General features: G+C 37.3%; 1 long non-coding RNA gene across 1 annotated transcript in view; it reads right to left on the bottom strand.

Moving 5' to 3' along the window:
• Positions 1-18,110, bottom strand: part of LOC309856755 — a 385,485-nt gene that overhangs the window by 100,321 nt on the left and 267,054 nt on the right. Inside the window, exon 3 of the long non-coding RNA XR_014307337.1 lies at positions 10,230-10,318. This is a non-coding gene — a long non-coding RNA (uncharacterized lncRNA). The remainder of the gene's footprint in view (positions 1-10,229; positions 10,319-18,110) is intronic.

Here is an 18,110-nt window from a genome sequence, read left to right as displayed (position 1 = left end):
CCAGACTCAAGCATATGTGAATACACACACACACACACACACACACACACACACTCACCCTAGCTCTATCAGATTCCTTCATTCTCCACTAATCTTGTGACCGTTCCTTCATAAACCTCCTTTTAATAGCTTACAGGTTAAATATAAATGCACTATGTGAACACTGGACTCTCCTAAAACCAGGGATAGAGATTATAAAGGGAGTAGAGTCAGGTCTACTTTCAACAGCCATGACTTAAAGATTCCAAACACGATATATGGAAGTCTCAAAAGAGAACCAAGGAAACTGACATAGGTGAGTGTATGTACATGCATACGTATGTGTGAGTTGGTTCCATTAGCTTTGTTTTGATGTAAAGTAACAAATTAAGATTTCTATCTATTTTAAATAAGTCATTTAAAAGAACCAACATGATGGTACACAGATAAGAATAAGGAAGGTGTTGTTTTACAGTGTAGGCTCAGAGAGGAACAGTGACTCACCAAAGGTCACATACCTAGTAAGAGATGGAACACAGGTGTCACTTCAGCTTATGAGACTCCAAAACTCATTTCAATATAAGACACAAGCACTGGCAATGGATATGTAAAGAACCACAGAAGTTGGAAGGGAGCATGGGAGTCTAGGGTGATATAGAGAATCAGATAGAAAATGCATATTATTCTTTTCAAAGTATTTACCTTGTTTATAATATCCCTTCCCTTCCTAAAAAAAAAACTTGAAGTTGTCCTGGGTGCTAAATTTTCCTTCAAACCTGCAGAGGCCAGATATTTGAAGTAGTTTGGAAAGCACTCAAACAAATAAGTTTGGATGATACATAGCCAACAGCCATGTAGCCAAGAGAAATTTCAATCACATCATAGAAGTGTCCCAAGAAAACACCCAGAGGTTGTTTTTTGTCACTGCCCTCACTTTCCACCAACGATACCAACCTCTCCACACATGCCTCCTAAGAATCAAGTTATTTCTCCACCATGCATATCAAAAGAACTGTTGGGCCATGCCATGTAGTGTTTGATTCTGACTTCCTAACCTCCAGTGTGCATATACTCTTTGAGAGAACGCTGGATCACATGAGAAATGCCAGCTTCAAGAGAATCTGGGTCATGTGATCTGTAATATTCCCATTATTGGGCACAGGAAGGCAACTAACAGCAGACTGGGGTGGTGTTGAGCAACCAAGTCTGTTGTGTGATACATAGCAGACAACTTTTTTTCTCTTTTTAAAAGAAGATTCTATGAGAGAAGAGAGAGAGAGTGAGCACATGAACACAGGCTGGATGGGGGCAGGAGAGGAGAAGCAGGCTCCCTGCTCAAGGGAGCCCAGTGGGGGGCTCAGGGCTCAATCTCAGGACCCTGGGACCATGACCTGAGCCAAAGGCAGACGCTTAACTCACTGAGCCACCCAGGGGCCCCAGGAGACAACTGTCTATGTCTCCCTTACCCTTTTTAAGAAATTGGCTTCACATCTCATGCAACCTCATGGGTTTGCTCCTGCCTGCACTCCTTAAGGAAAGATGGAATCAAAACTGGTGCCATCTCGAGGTGTTTGTTTTCTTCTAATAGTGCTACAAGCAATGAATGTTCGGTGTACACATCATCAGCCTTGTATTTTTCCTAAAGCATATTTTAAGAGCAATTAAAGGTTTGAGGCTTTTTGTTGTGTTTTTCATATTTAAAAAAAAATGCTGGTGGTTTTGAAAGGACAGATGAATAAGTTCTGTACGCACGCAGAGAAAGTAAAGACAAAACTTTCAATTCCATAAAGCACTGCATAAACTTACCTTTATTGCCAGCACAATCTGCCGCTGGCTTTAAAAATAACGGCTTCTTTTCATTTCTCTCTCTTAAAAAATTATTTGCCCCTTTTCTCAAAGAGACAAAGTTTTGTTTTTCTCCATGCTGTCAAGAATTTATGAATCTCAGTCAATTATTAGAAGAAAAAGGGTATCACTGAGAGTAAACATGAAGTATAGATCTGGGAGATAAATGAGCAGAAGGAAACTCAAGGGTATATTAAAGATATTACTGATTCCTTTTCCAGAGTGGAAACCAAAGGTTTATAATTCCTAAATTAAGGCCTTGAGATTAACACCGAAACGCTGCATTCTTATATCCATATAACTGAATAAGCCATGTGTGGCCAAATCTTAAAATTAGCACTACAAAGGAGGTTTGTGCTTTTTGCGTCTTACTTGCCTCTACTTGGGCCCTAAGATATCTCAGTGAATGACATCATCCTAAAATACATTTTTTAAAATGAGACATGTAGGATTTTAGGGCCAAAACACCTGTACTGTATATGCACCTATTCTGTAGCCCCCAAGTTAGTGGGTACCTCTGGGTAGAGAACACTTGCTTGTCCTTTCAAGATACAAAGAGTTAGTCATCCCTCATACGAGAATTCTTTGGTCTACCCACTGCCCAGTGCTTAAAAGATATATAGATAAAGCACTGTAGAAGTTAAAGCACTATATAAGAAGTTACTATATATGTCTGCATATTAGGCAAGCCATTTCCCCCAAAATTACATTCCTTATAAATTTTTCATGCTACATATTATCCTACCAATTAACTTAGTTTGGAGAACAAATTACTATTCCAACATTAGCCTAAGTCATGGGGTTTCTAGCTCTAGTGTACATCAAAATCACCTGGAGGGCTTGTCAAAGCCCAGACTGCTGAGCCTCACCCTTAGTTTCTGTTTAATCCTAGGGTAGACCTCATGCATTTGAATTTATAACAAATACACAGTTGATGCTATTGTTGCTGGTCTGTGAACCTTATTTTGAGAACCAATATTCTTCCAGGCTAGTTTTAGATTAATGATTCTCAACTCTGGTTGCACATTAGAATCTTTGGGAGACATTTCAAAAACTAAAATTCTGAGGTTACATCCCAGATAAATTAGATTATACTACTGCAGAAGGGTCCACCAGGGTCTACTCACAGTTAATATTTTTCTGGTAACTCTAGGGTGAAGCCAGGGTTGAAAACACGGGTTTTAAATGTCAATCAATTTCAACTAAAATAATGAGTATTTTAAAGAGGTGAATACATTTGACCTTGATTGAGTAATTACTCCTGGGGCATGTGACCTTACATTTGCAAATGATGATACATGATTAATTTGTGGAAATCATTAATATATGCCTAAAGGAAAGACTAGAAAATAAAGAAATAAAACTGCTCTTATCACACAGGAATGAATGGGATTTTTGCAGTGTGGGTTAAAGCTTCTACTAGCAGTATCACAGGGAGTGGAATATACTGAACAATATCAGTGGAGGAGAAAAGGGTATCTTCTGGAAAACCATGTACGAAGAACAAAAGTAATGACTTTCATGATCATGCCGACAATGATGTCAAAGGTGTAGAGACTGAATAAAAATGTTCAAAACCTGTGAGACTAGAACATAGCAGTTAAAAAAAAATAATTGGTATCTTATATAATGTAATTTGAAATATGCATGTGTAACTCCACTGATACATTTGTTATTTTCAATAGACAGCTAACCAATCTATATCCCTGTAGTTCATGAATATAAGTTAGGCACCATTTTTAAATTTTACGTACTAATTTGGATACTCTGCCATATTTTGGAATACACAGAATTTTTTTAAGATTTTATTTATTTATTTGACACAGAAAGAGAGATCACAAGTAGGCAGAGAGGCAGGCAGAGAGAGAGGGGGAATCAGGCTCCCCGCTGAGTAGAGAGCCCAATGTGGGGCCCGATCCCAGGACCCTGAGATCATGACCTGAACCGAAGGCAGAGGCTTAACCTACTGAGCCACCCAGGTGCCCTGACATACACAGAATTTTTAACTGAGAGATTCATTATTTCTGAGGGAGGTGGCATTTGAGCTAGCCTTCATATGATAAGTAGGTATTCATCAAGAAATTCAACATTAGAGAGGCCTTTTAAGCAGAGAAAGCCACAGGCATGAAGGAATGGTAGTAAGAAAACAAAAGGTGAGTTGTGAGGACATGAAGCTGAAAAAGTAATACACTGCACTAAATTACAGAATCTTTGACATCAGTAGAAGGAAATTTTACTTTAATTCACATTCAATGATGAGTATCGGAAACGTATTTATTGTTCTTCACTTCTCTTCAGCCTCCACTTCCTCAAAGGGGATCTTGAAACTTACAAAGATGATTCCAAATGGTGACTTAATACCTGTGTTAGTTCTCACTATCAAAATTATGCAATTCTATAGCCACAGATTGCCATGAGCATTTAGAGATTCTAAAGGAAATTATTTGTCACATGAACTTAGTACTTCATTTATCTACTGGTGTATAGTAAGCTTCCCAACCATTTAATATCTTCCATAGTTCTGTAAACAGACCAGGCATTTTTTTCTAGTTCACGTGACATTGGCTAAGACATAGGGATATCTGGAAAGTTCAAAATGGCTAGACGCACACAGCTGGCTGCCAAATGGTTGCTCAGCCAAGGGTTTCAGCTCAAGGATTTAGTTCTCCTCTGGATAGGACTCACCACATAACTACTTGAGCTTTTTCACAACATGGGATATGTGGATTCTAAAAAGGTCCATTCCAAAATGGCAAATGAGGAAGCTGCAGGTCTCATAAATTCCATCCTTACATGTTATACAGTATCACTGGAGCAGTATTTTATTCCTAACAAATCATGGAGACAGACAGAACTCAACTGGAGGGAAAACAGACTCTACCTTTTGAGGGGAGCATGGCAGATCACAGTGCAAAAGAGTGTATGAGATGGTAGATACCACTGAGGCCATCTTTGGAAGCACCATCTATCACACTTATACATATAAGTCTATGCACTAAGCCACACAGACTTCAAGACTCAGCAGTCAACATGATTAAAAACTTGTGCAAAATGATGTGACAACATTTATAGATTGTCTTAAAGACTAATGAGAAATTAAAAATTAGCTCAGACTGAATAAGTTCATTAGGATGAGATATCAGACAGAACCAGCTGCAAAGTTAACTGATAAACAGTAGATACTAGACCATAATAAATTCAAAATAGTAAGGCGGGTCTGATTTTTAACTTGATTGTGTTACGTATGTTTTTCCAAAACACCTGCTTTCCTCAATTTGGTTATGGTAGCAATAGGGATAGCAGCAGGGGCAATTATAGAATACAAAAATCATAACCACCATTTATTGAATTCTTCCTCTATATTAACCACTGGAAGCCATCGTTTAATTCTCATTCAACATTTAATTCTCACAGCCACCCTATGAGAGAAAAGTACTACCATCTCAATTCTACTGAAGAGGAAAAGAAAGTGTGAAGAGGTTATACATTTTATCCAAAAGACATAGCAAGCCAGTCTCATCAGACTAAAATGAGGGCATTGACTGGGCTATGTTCCTTTCTGTTTCTTAGGTCATCTTGGTTCTCGGCAGAATTCAGTTCCTTAAACACAGATCCCTGTATCTAAGAACTAGCAATGACTCAGTGAGTGAGTCTCCTGCTGCCAAGAGATACTAAGGACTCATGAGATCAGATTGGGACCACCTGGAAAATCCAGGATAATCTGCTTATTCCCCAAATCCTTGGCCTTAATCCTATCCTCAAAGTCCCATCTGCCATGTAAAGTAACATATTCATGGGTTCTAGAGATTAGGACCTGGACATCTTTGAGGGACCACAAATACCATCAAAGAATTTTATATTAAATCCGATGGATTGGAATTTTGCCACTGGGCTGTATTTGAAGTAAGCTAATATGTGACATAAATTATGTTTTAATATGTGTAATAATCCATTCCCATTGAACAGAACAAATTACATTTTCCTCAGCTTTGCCCAAATGTGTGGACTTAAACTTGATGATTCCTGACCCAGCCTGAAATAAATGCCAGAGTGTCTCAAAATATCTTACCTAACATCAAAAAAGAAAATTTAAAAGCAAGTGATTTTTATCATAAGCTGGACATATCTGGGAGGAACTTCCTATTTTCAACACACACTTTATACTGGGTTCTGCCTAAAAAATAAGATTCCTGTATATTATTGACCTGACTCTTTTTCCCTGACCTTTCTATGTTAGCCCAGACCATTTGACTTAGCTCTAAGCCTTGTTTTTCTGATTTGTCTCAATATCCTTGCTTTGATCAGCCTCTTGGCTGAGACATCCTCTCTTACTGGTGCCAACTCCTCCAATTGCGCTTATGTTCCAAGCAGTGGTCAAGTCCCCCTTCAACTGAGATGGACAATGTCCAACCATAACCCAGGACTCTCAGCTCCAGGAGGGCCACTTACTCAAGACAGTTGGTGCCATGCCCAACCACTTAGTGATTACAGACAAGACCTAAATTGGCCCAAATTCCCAAATTTCATAGTACTATGATTCAGTCTGCTCTAGAAACCCAAGTATAAGTTCATTCTTCATCTTCCTTTAAGGCTCCACCATTCCATGCTCAAGTTAAAAACTTAAGAGTAGGGCACCTGGGTGGCTCAGTGGGCTAAAGCCTCTGCCTTCACCTCAGGTCATGATCCCAGGGTCCTGGGATCGAACCCCACATCAGGCTATCTGCTCAGCAAGGAGCCTGCTTCGTCTCTCTCTGCCTGCCTCTCTGCCTACTTGTGATCTCTGTCTGTCAAATAAATAAATAAAATCTTTAAAAATAAAACTTAAGAGTAATTTTCAATTCCATTATGCCTTTATCTCCCACTTTCAATCACCAGAGTGTGCTGGTTATCCTAAGGCAAAGGGTAAAGAAGGAGTGCTGGATTTGGCAGGGGAAATAAGAGCTTCTGTTGTAGAGGAAAAGCCCAACATTCAATACCAGCCTTCCAGAAATGCTCCCAATGAAGGTGCCCCAGTTCAGGGAAGAAATTTCTTTATAATATCTGGAATTAATAGGGAATTCTTTAAGATTTTATCTATTTATTTGACAGACAGAGATCACAAGTAGGCAGAGAAGCAGGCAGAGAGAGAGGAGGAAGCAGGCTCCCTGCTGAGCAGAGAGCCCGATTTGGGGCTCGATCCCAGGATCCCGGGAGCACGACCTGAGCTGAAGGCAGAGGCTTCAACCCACCAAGCCACCCAGGTGTCCCTAATAAGGACTTCTATTGAGATTTGAGAGTTCTAGTTCTAGAAGAAAGAATATTAACCTTGGAGTCTTAAATATCTGATTTCCTATTCAGGATATGCTACTTGCTTTGACAAATTTTTTTCAACTAAGAAATGCAAATAACACCTACCTCATGTGGTTATTGTGAAAATTAAATGAGATAGTGAGTATGAAGGTACTTTATAAACTGCAGATATCAGCTGTTATCTTTATGATTATCCTACTGATGTCCTATTATCTCTACTGCAGCAAATATTACAACTGTTCAGAGCATGGGGGGAATATTTTAATACTAATCATTCAGACTCATTCATGAGACCATTTACTTTTGTTTTACTATGTTAGCAGACATCATTTCATTCTAATCTTGTCCATCAAGTTACATTTTGGACAATGTTCAGTGTAATCGAACCTGCCAGTAGTGGGCTTGGTTCCACTTAAAGATTCATTCAACTACCTTCTCCAAGAGAACGAGCCAACATTTGTGCATATTTGTATCATAAATCATACACTAACAAGATGCCAATGGCAGTCACCTCTTTTATGAATCAGTCTCTGATTCTCAGGAACGAATTAGCCACTTCTTTCTCTATTTTCTATCATGTGTTGCCAACACTATTATAGCATTTATAATATGGCATTTTACTGGTGTCTTCGACCTTCTTCCTGTGAGATTGCAAGCAACTCTAGAATGGAGATTTAGTCTTTGTATTCTCAATTATGGTACACAGTAGATAACCAATACATGTTTATTGAAGCAAAGGAAGAAGTACATGACAGCCAGGCTATAGGGGACTTTGCCCCTTATAGAGCTGCATTACTCTAGCATACTTTAGGTGCTCAGAAATATCAAATGAAGAAGAAACAAAGTAATGAAAAACAATTCTTTCCAAAAATTTCCAATTAATCGTTCTATAGCCTGTTTAAAAGGTGTTATTTGTTGTTTGTAAGTACAATGCAAATTAGATTAATTCTTCCAAACACTTCATATTAGAGACATGTGAAAGAACCAGTTTTATTCTCTCACCCCTAAGTGTAATGTTGTGTGCCTTCTGGAGAAGTGGATAGCCTGGGCTTTATTCAGAGAAGAAATTCAGTAATACAAATAGAACATGGATGTGTTGATGTGAGGGAAGATCAGACAGGGAGAAGTTTTTCCCATTTAGAAAGTTGCTCTTAGCAGAATTTTAATTACACATTTTCAAAATTGTAATATCATCTAACATGTTATCATATAATAACCTTCTTAGTTCATCTTAATATTTTAGTTAAAACTAAGCCATGTAACCCCAGATAAAATGCAAAAAAAAAAATCTGTGCTGCAGGTTGCTATTTTTCAAGGCACTATTACCGGTGGAAAATAAGATTCTCCTGAGCCAGAAGTAATTGCATCTTCAGGCTTCTAATGACCACCAAACTATACTTTATTGCCACACTTCTCAAATTTTAACATGTACACAAATGTCCTAAGGGTCTTGTTCAAATGTAGATTCTCATTTAGAAGGTCTGGGACAAATCCTGAGAGTCTGCAATTCTAACAATTTCCCAGGTGATGTCCAAGCTACTGATCTGCTTACCATATCTTGAGTAACAAGGTTACAGTAGACACTATGAATTTAATGATTCACCATCATGGACACCTGGATGGCTCAGATGGTTAAGGGTCTGTCTTTGGCTCAGGTCATGATCCTGGGGTCCTAGGATCAAGTCCTGCATTGGACTCCCTTCTTAGTGGGGAGCCTACTTCTCCTACTGCCTCTCTGTCTCTCATGAATAAATAAAATCTTCAAAAAAAAATTCACCATCATTGAAATTTCCAAGGTAAACAGCCACTGTATTTCTTCTATGCCAGTAGGTATGAAGATTTTCCTTATTAACACCTTTTACTTAAGAAAATAACTGCTTTAGTAAACAGCCCTGAAACAGACTGAACATTTTAGTTAATTTGAATTTAATCACTATATGAAATGTGGCTCATGCAATGATTAAGAAATGATGTCCTTGGCAGATAAGTTTAAGCTAAAATTTTCCTTTGAATTCCTTTCTCTGTGATTCAAATCACATGTGGCTTGTGAAATACTTTACTAAAGATACAGTCTGATAGTGATGCACTATAGACCCCAAGAGTCCCACCCAAAAGCAAAACTGAAATGTCTATAATGCATAGGAATAAAACAGATGGTCCTCTCATGGGAGAATCTCCTAGTAATGAGATAGCTCTTGGGATAATTTGAATGACCAGAAGAGCCAATCCAGATAGCCCTTAATCAGTAATGACAAATTGAAGAGCCTTAAAAGTAAAAGATGCTGTGTTTTTCCAGTGCTTCCCATATTAGATTTTAGCCAGGCCCTACAGTTATAAAACTACACCCTCATCAGTCCATGGAACCAAAATCACTGAATTTGCCTAAGGATTCAAGAGTATAATTTTTAAACCAAAATGGTAAAACTACAATCGTCAGACAGTATAAATTTTTCCATGGGAATATTCAAAATCTGTCAGCCCTCACACTCAATTTGAAAAACTTCCCACTGTCACTAATCCTCTTTGTTCTCCGTTTCATGTCTGCCTTAATCAGTTGACATACTGTATAAAGTTGTGCATACAATAAATGTCAATTACAGAAATCTTATTTTAAATCCATTTCAAGTAAGTTACTGCTTTCTGTGAGGAATTTTATGTCAAGAATTAAATCGTCCCCAAATACCTACTAACATATATTTTACAAGTTCCATACACATATATCTCATTATTTTAATGCAGAATATACCTGTACTTTCACTTCACACATGACTCAAATATCTATTTTAATTTGGCAAAGGAAAACTAATGTCCATGGTATGGGAAAGTACCTGGGGCTAGCAAGAGAAGAAAGTGGTTACCAAAAGCAGGACTGGAAGGGCAGGGGGAGAGATCAACCTCCAGGAAGAAAAACATTTGTACAGAAGGACCATCCTGGTTTTTGTAATATGGGTGTAGAGTCACTTCCCTCCCACTGGCCAAACAAAATCCCAGGTGCTAATTTCCATAGATGTCAGACTCCTAAAAGAGCAGGGTGGGGAAGTTGGAGATGGAACTTACAGGGCCGTAAAGGAACACTAGGCATAGTGGAAATTTAGGCAAAAGGAAAATTCACTTACAGAATGTTGAAACTGCTAATTTCTCTGCCATCAGCTCCAGTGAGTAGCCAAGCTTGGATGCTCTAAGCAAGAGACTGGATGGTTCATCTCTGGAGAATAAACATAAAATGAAAGGCTAGATTAAAAATTTAGAATATCAAATGAAGAAAAATTTCTAAAATGTAAAGCAAAAAACAGAAATGAAAAATGAAAGAAAAAAGAAAGTAAAGGATAAAGCCCTAAGTTCCAACCTTTAACATGACTAATAGTAAGAGTCTCAGAAAGATAGATGAGAAAAAATGAGAGAAAACTAACAAAAAATAAACTTCAGCATTTTCCAGATGCATTTGCAGATTGAAAGGACTCACCAACTACCCAGAATAATACATTAAAGCAGGCCCTCACCAAAGAAGCACTGCCATGGAATTTAACAACACTGGGACAAAGTGAATATATTACAGACTTTAGGAGGGTGGGGGAGGGAAAGCAGGTTACATACAAGGTATCAGAAACTGGACTACTGGGGTGTCCAGGTGGCTCAGTCAGTTAAGCAGTCAACTCTTCATTTCTGATCAGGTTATCATTTCAGGGTCATAAGATTGAGCCCTGCATGAGGCTCTGCACTCAGCAAGGAGTCTGCTTGATATTCTTTCTCTTCCTTTCCCTCTACTTCTCCCCCCTGTACTCTCTCTCAAATAAATAAATCTTTAGAAAAAAGATATCAGGGGCGCCTGGGTGGCTCAGTGGGTTAAGCCTCTGCCTTCAGCTCAGATCATGATCCCGGGATCCTGGGATCAAACCCAATATGAGGCTCTCTGCTCAGCAGGGAGCCTGTTTCCCCCCTCTCTCTGCCTGCTTGTGAGCTCTCTCTCTGTGTCAAATAAATAAATAAATAAAATTTTTTAAAAAGAAAAAGACAATTTCTGGCTTTTTAAAAAGTCTATTGTTTTATTGCGTATTGCATCAAATATTGTTTTTTTAATAATAATTAATTTTTTAAATTTATTTTCAGCATAACAGTATTCATTGTTTTTGCACCACACCCAGTGCTCCATGCAATCCGTGCCCTCTCCAATACCCACCACCTGGTTCCCCCAACCTCCCACCCCCTGCTGCTTCAAAACCCTCAGGTTGTTTTTCAGACTATGGACTCTGAAAATTTCTGACTTTTTAACAACAACACAAGAGACTAGAACACAATAGAGAAACACCTCCAAATTTGGGGGGGAATATTATATCCAACTTTTATTTCTATATTCAGCCAAACTATCAAAACCTTTCTCAAGTATGCAACATCTCCAAATGTTATCTCCTGGCTTCCCTTTCTCATTTAGCTACTAAAGCATGTGTTGTACCAAAATGAAGGGTGTAAATCAGAATAGAGGAGGAAATACAATTCAAAAAATCTGGATCTCAGAAACACAGTCATGGGAAGTAACTAGTCCAGTTTGGAACTGAACTAAATACCTGATATGTTTGAATGCACTAAAGCAAGATTTAGATAATTGGGGAAAGGAGCTCAACTACTGACAAGTACACAAAAAAAAAATAAACTAATTATAATACAAGGTAATTATTAGCTTCAGGAGAAAATATGTTGCAAGAAATGGAAGAAAAGACTCACAAAAGGGGCACCTGGATGGCTCAGTGGGTTAAAGCCTCTGCCTTCAGCTTGGGTCATGATCCCAGGGTACTGGGATCGAGCTCCGCATCGGGCTCTCTGATCAATGGGGAGCCTGCTTCCCTCCTCCCTCTCTGCCTGCCTCTCTGCCTACTTGTGATCTCTGTCTGTCAAGTAAATAAATAAAATCTTTAAAAAAAACCTCACAATATATTATGCAATTCAGGTATGGACAATGTTTATATAGTTCAACATAAACAATGAAAGCTGTGTTAACATACCATGGTATAACTGTAATAGGAAAACAGGCAAGTCTGAATGTGTATGGATAGAAAGAAAAAAAAAAACTAAATCTTCATTTTCCTTCCTGGGATGTCAACCAATAATATTCAAATCTGGAAAATCAACAGGCGAAAATAAATATAATATGTTATTTAGAGAAATGCAGATAAATGTTCAAAGGTAACATCTGAAAGATAATTGTGTTTTTATGTAATAATTTATATAGAATACATGGAAATAGCTTTCTACATTAAATACTTTAATGAACTTTGTAAAATGAATTTGAATTATCAAAGTGATTTTCCAAAATTTGAAAGTTAAATGCTCTGAAAAATGTGTTTCTGTAATGTTCAGGTATGACACCTCACAAACTGCAACATGCCATTTTTTTTCTTTCTTTTCATGATTATTTTTAAATTTGTTTACCTACAAAGGGAAATGTTTGTTATAGTTTCATAAAAATGGATTATATGTTACAGGAAATGGATTATAGGTTACAGGAAATGATTCTGTTATTTTGTTTAATAAAACATGAATGAAGAACCTAGATGCATCTTTGAGAATTTCTACACTTAATAGCATATTGATTAATCTCTGTACCAGGGCTATATTATCAAGGTTGAAGCTACTTTTTTTTTTTTTAAAGACTGAAACTACTTTTAAAAATAGGTATCACTCCAGAGACTTCCAGGGAAGACAGCAGAGCAGGAAGACACTAAGCTCACCTCATCCCACCGATACAACCAGGTAACACCCACATAAGTGTATATAGTCTAGAATATGCAATGGATACTGGCAGAATGGACTCCCCACAGCTAAATTTAGAGAAGAGGTACATCATAGAGGGTAGGAAGGCCAGTGATGTGGTGGGGAGATAAACGGACCCATGAGACTGTGGCAGGGAGGGATGATGCAGGTGCAAAGAGGAGAGAGGATGAGATCACATGCCAGGCATCCCAGACACAGAGGACCCACATAGGGAAGATGAATTCCCATAAGATCTGGCTTTGAAAATCAAAGTAGGGCTTAACAATTAGAACTTCAAATATGAGCTGGCTGGGCTTTGAGAGAGCCAGGAGGGCAAAATCATAGCCCTTAAAGAGAGCACAACAAACAGCCCTGCTGAGATACAGCACAGCAACAGCAATTTGAAAAATGCCTGGGTGGAAGGGAGATTTAGTTTTTAATTTCAGAGCATGTGCTGGAGATGCAGGGATGTCTGGGGTAGGAGTACTTCTCCAAGAACAAAAGAGCTGGCAGGAACCATTTCCTATACCCACCTCCCAGCCTAAATACATAGACATCTGTGGGAACCAGCATAGCAGGAACACTCTTCACCTCACTTGCTAACAGAGAATGTCCCTGCCCCCTGCATTCCCTTGCAGATACACCCTCTCTAACATCCCCTCGGCCAGAGCCCATTCAAAGCAGTGCCACAAGCCTGGCACTGCGCAAGCAGCCATGATAGGGGACAGCACCACTCCAAAGGGACTCCTGCCCTAAGAAGAAGAGAAGAAAACCACACACACCAGTCCAACCGTGGCACCAGCAGTGATCTTAGGGCAGACATCTGGTCTCACTACAAGCCCCAACTACCACTGAAAGCTTCTCAAGGGACAATATAGGAGACGCACCCTACAGTTTGATGCTACTGTATCTCTGGCAAATACCTGGTCTGACTCAACTCAAGCTAAAGGCAGCCCCAGATTGGCCCAGTAACAACACAAGGACCAAACTCTGCCTGTAACAGGTAAAGAAAGCCTTGCAGACAACTGGACTGAAGGAAAAGGTGACTCAGCCACAATAGTAGGAAACACACAACACACAAAGGAGACAACTCTGAAGCACCAGGCCCTGATGAATAGGGAACACAGCACAGCAGGGCACTACAGGACCACTTCTTCTTAAGGCCACTACTTTCAAGAGCAGGAGACCTAGGTCATTTTCCTAAAACAAAAACACACAGTGAGTTAAACAAAATGAGGAGAAAGATGAGTATGTCCCAAATATAAGTACAGGACAAAATCACCACAAGAGAGCTAAACAAAATGGAGATAAATAATACACTTCATAGATAATTTTTAAAAATAGTAATAAAGATAATCACTGGACTTGGGAGAAAGACCTCAGTGAGACCCTCAATATAGAGACCAAAAACATAAGAACCAATCAGAGATGAAGAGCTCAGTAACTGAAATTTAAAATATACTAGATGGAATGAATAGTAGACTTTAAGAAGCAGAAGAAAGGATTGGTGACCTGGAGGACAGAATAATAGAAAGCAACCAAGCTAAAAAGAAAAAAAAAAAAACAATAAAAAAATGAAAAGAGACTTAGGGAACACAGCAATACCATCAGATATCACAACATTCATGTTATAGAGATCCCAGAAAGAAAAGAAAGAAGCAAAAAATGTTATTTGAAGAAATTATAGCTGAAAATTCCTGAGTCTGAGGAAGGAAACAGAAGTCCAGATCCAGGAGGCACAGAGAGCCCCCAACAAAATCAACCCAAGAAAGTCCACATCAAGAAACATGGCAGAAAGGAGTGATCAAGAATTGCAAAAGCAGCCAAAGAAAACAAAATAGTTATATAAATGATAAACCCCCTAAGGCCATTGGCTAAGTTTCCAGAAAAAAAATTGTAGGCCAAAAAATATATAAGTATCATGATAAATTCAGAGTAGAAAAAAAAAAAAAAACATGTCCAAGAATACCTTATCCAGCAAGGCTATCATTAAGAAGAGAAGGAGAGAGAAGAGTTTTCTGGATGAAAAAAGATTAAAGGAATTCAACACAACTAAACCAGCCCTACAAGAAATATTAAAAGGGACTCTTTGTGTATAAAGGAAAGACCCTTGGCAGAAGTAAAAAAAAAAGTAGGAAACACAAAAGCAACAAAATTAAGTATAAAAATCAGCCAAGGGATCCACAAATTAAAAGGACATAAGGTGTGACATCATAAACATAAAAGTAAAAAATAAAAAGTAAAAAAAACATATTTAAACTAAACTGTCCACCAAGTTAACATTGACTGTTATATGTAGAAGATGTTATATAGAAAATGAATGGTAATCTCAAATTAAAAACTGATAATAAATATATAAAAAATAAAGAGAAAGAAATCCAAGTACATTACTAAAGCCAGCAAAGTGTGATAGAAGAGAACAAGAAATAGAGAACTACAAACACAACCAAAAAATAAGTAACAAAATGGCAATAAGTACTTACCAACCAATAATCACTTTGAAAGTAAATGGACTAAATACTCCAATTAAAGGACATATAATGAAAGAATGAATAAAAAAGCATGACTTATCCATACACTGCCTACAAGAGATTCATTTAAGACCTAAAAAAGTCACCTACAGATTGAAAATGAGGGGATGGAGAAACAACTATCATGAAAATGGAAGCAAAAAGAAAGCTGGGGTAGCAATATTTATATCAGAGAAAACAGACTTTAAATCAAAAACTGTAGTAAGAGACAAAGAAGGACACTATATAATAACAGTAGGGGACTTTAACACCACCCTTACAACCATGGAGATATCATCCAAACAGAAAATCAAAAATGGAACAGTGGCTTTGAATGACATACGGGAAGAGATGTATGTAACAGATTTTTAGGAGCATTCCATCCTAAAACAGCGAATACACATTCTTTTCAAGTACACAAGAAACATTTGCCAGAGAGGATAACATAGTAGTCTACAGAAAAAATGTCAACAAATTCATAAAGATCAAAGTCATGCCATACATCTTTTCCAACCACAACACTATGAAACTAGAAAGCAACTGCAAGAAATTAAAAAATAAATAAATAATAACAACAACAACAACAACAACAAAATTTGGAAAGGCCCCAAATACATGAAGGTTAAATATAATGCTAGTAACCAATGGATGGGTCAGCCAAGAAAGCAAAAAAAATAAAAATAAAAAATACATGGAGATTAATGAAAATACAATGGTACATAATATTTGGGACATAGCAAAAGTGATTCTAAGAGGGAAGTTTATAGCAATACGGACCTACCTCAAGAAGCAAAAAATAAATAAATAAAAGAAAGAAACAAAAACCTCAAATATACAACCTAATCTTATACCTGAAGTACCTAGAAAAAGAACAAACAAAACCCAAAACTAGTAGAAGGAAGGAAATAATACAGATTAGAAGAGAAATAAAATAGAAACTTAAAAAAGTAGAAAAGACCAGTGAAATCAGAAGCTGGTTCTCTGGGGGAAAAAAATCAACAAAACTAATAAACCTTTAGCCAGACTCATAAAAAAGATATAGAGAGAGCACAAAAATAAACAAAATCAGAAATGAAAGAGCAGAAACAACAACTAACACCACAGAAATACAAAGAAATATGATAGTATTATAAAAAATTATATGCCAATATAGGACAACCTAGAAGAAATAGATAAATTACTAGAAATATATAACCTTCCAAAACTGAACAGGAAGAAATAGAAAATTTCAGTAGACTGATCACCACCAGTGAAACTGAATCAGTAATCAAAAGACACCCAACAAACTAAAGTCCAGGACCAGGTGGTGTCACAGGTGAATTCTACCAAATATTTAAAGAAGAGTTAATACCTATTCTTCTCAAACTATTCCAGAAATTAGAAGATTAAAGAAAACTTCCACATTTGTTCTATGAGGCTAGCATTACCCTGATATCAAAACCAAATAAAGACACCATTAAAAAAGAGAGAGAGAGAACTACAGGCCAATATCTCTGATGAACATAGATACAAAAATCCTCAACAAAATATTAGCTAACCAAATCTAACAATATATTTAAAAAAACATTCACCATGATCAGGTAAGGTTTATTCCTAGGATGCAAGACCGGCACAATATTTGAAAATCAATCAACACGATACAGCACATCAACAGGAGAAATGATAAACACCATATGATCCTTTCAATAGATGAAGGAAAGCATTTGACAAATTACAACATGTATTCATAATAAAAATGTCAACAAAGTAGGTTTAGAGGGAACATACCTCAACATAATAAAGGCCACAAATGGAAAACTCACTGCAAACATCATACTAAATCGGGAAACACTGAGAACTTTACCCCTAGGGTTAGGAACAAGACGAGGATGTCACTCTCATCACCTCTACTCAACATAGTACTGGAAGTCCTAGCCACAGCAATTAGACAACAAAAAGAAATAAAAGGGATCAAAATGAGCAAGGAAGAAGTAAAAACTTTCATTATTTTCGGATGACATGATACTATAGAAACCACAAAATATTCCACAAAAAAACTACTAGAACTGATAAACAAATTTAGTACAGTTGCAGTACACAAAAATCAATGTACAGAAATCTGTTGCATGAGTATATACCAATAATGAAGCAACAGAAAGAGAAATTAAGAAAACAATCCCATTTACAATTCTACCAAAAGGAATAAAAGACCTAAGAACACAGTTAATCAAATAGATGAAAGCCCTCCAGAACCATAGAACAATGATGAAAGAAATTGAGAACAACACAAATAGAAAGATATTTCATGTTCATAGATTGGAGGAAAAAATATTGTTAAAATGTCCATACTACCAAAGAAACGTACAGATTTACTGAAATCCCTATGAAAATTCCAACAGCATTTTTCAAAGAACTAGAATTTATTAATATTTGTGTGGAATCAAAAAAAGACCCTGAAGAGACAAAATGATCTTAAGAAAGAACAAAACTAGAGGTTTCACCATCCCAAATTTCAAGATATATAGCAAAGCTATAATCAAACAGTATGGGAGTGGCACAAAAAATAGACACATAGATCAATGTAACAGAATAGGGCCCAGAAATTAACCCACATATATACATATGGTCAATTAATCTTCCACAAAAAAGGCAAGAATATGAAATGGGAAAAAATGTCCCCAACAAATGGTATTGGGAAAAGTGGACAGATACAAGCAAAAGAATGAAACTGGACCACTTTTTCATACCATTCAAAAAAATCAA

Source organism: Mustela nivalis (genome assembly GCF_964662115.1).
Source record: "Mustela nivalis genome assembly, chromosome: X".
In the NCBI taxonomy this organism is placed as follows: Eukaryota; Metazoa; Chordata; class Mammalia; order Carnivora; family Mustelidae; genus Mustela; species Mustela nivalis.
Note: the sequence above shows the minus strand (reverse complement) of the source record. Positions and strands in the feature narration are given on the sequence as shown.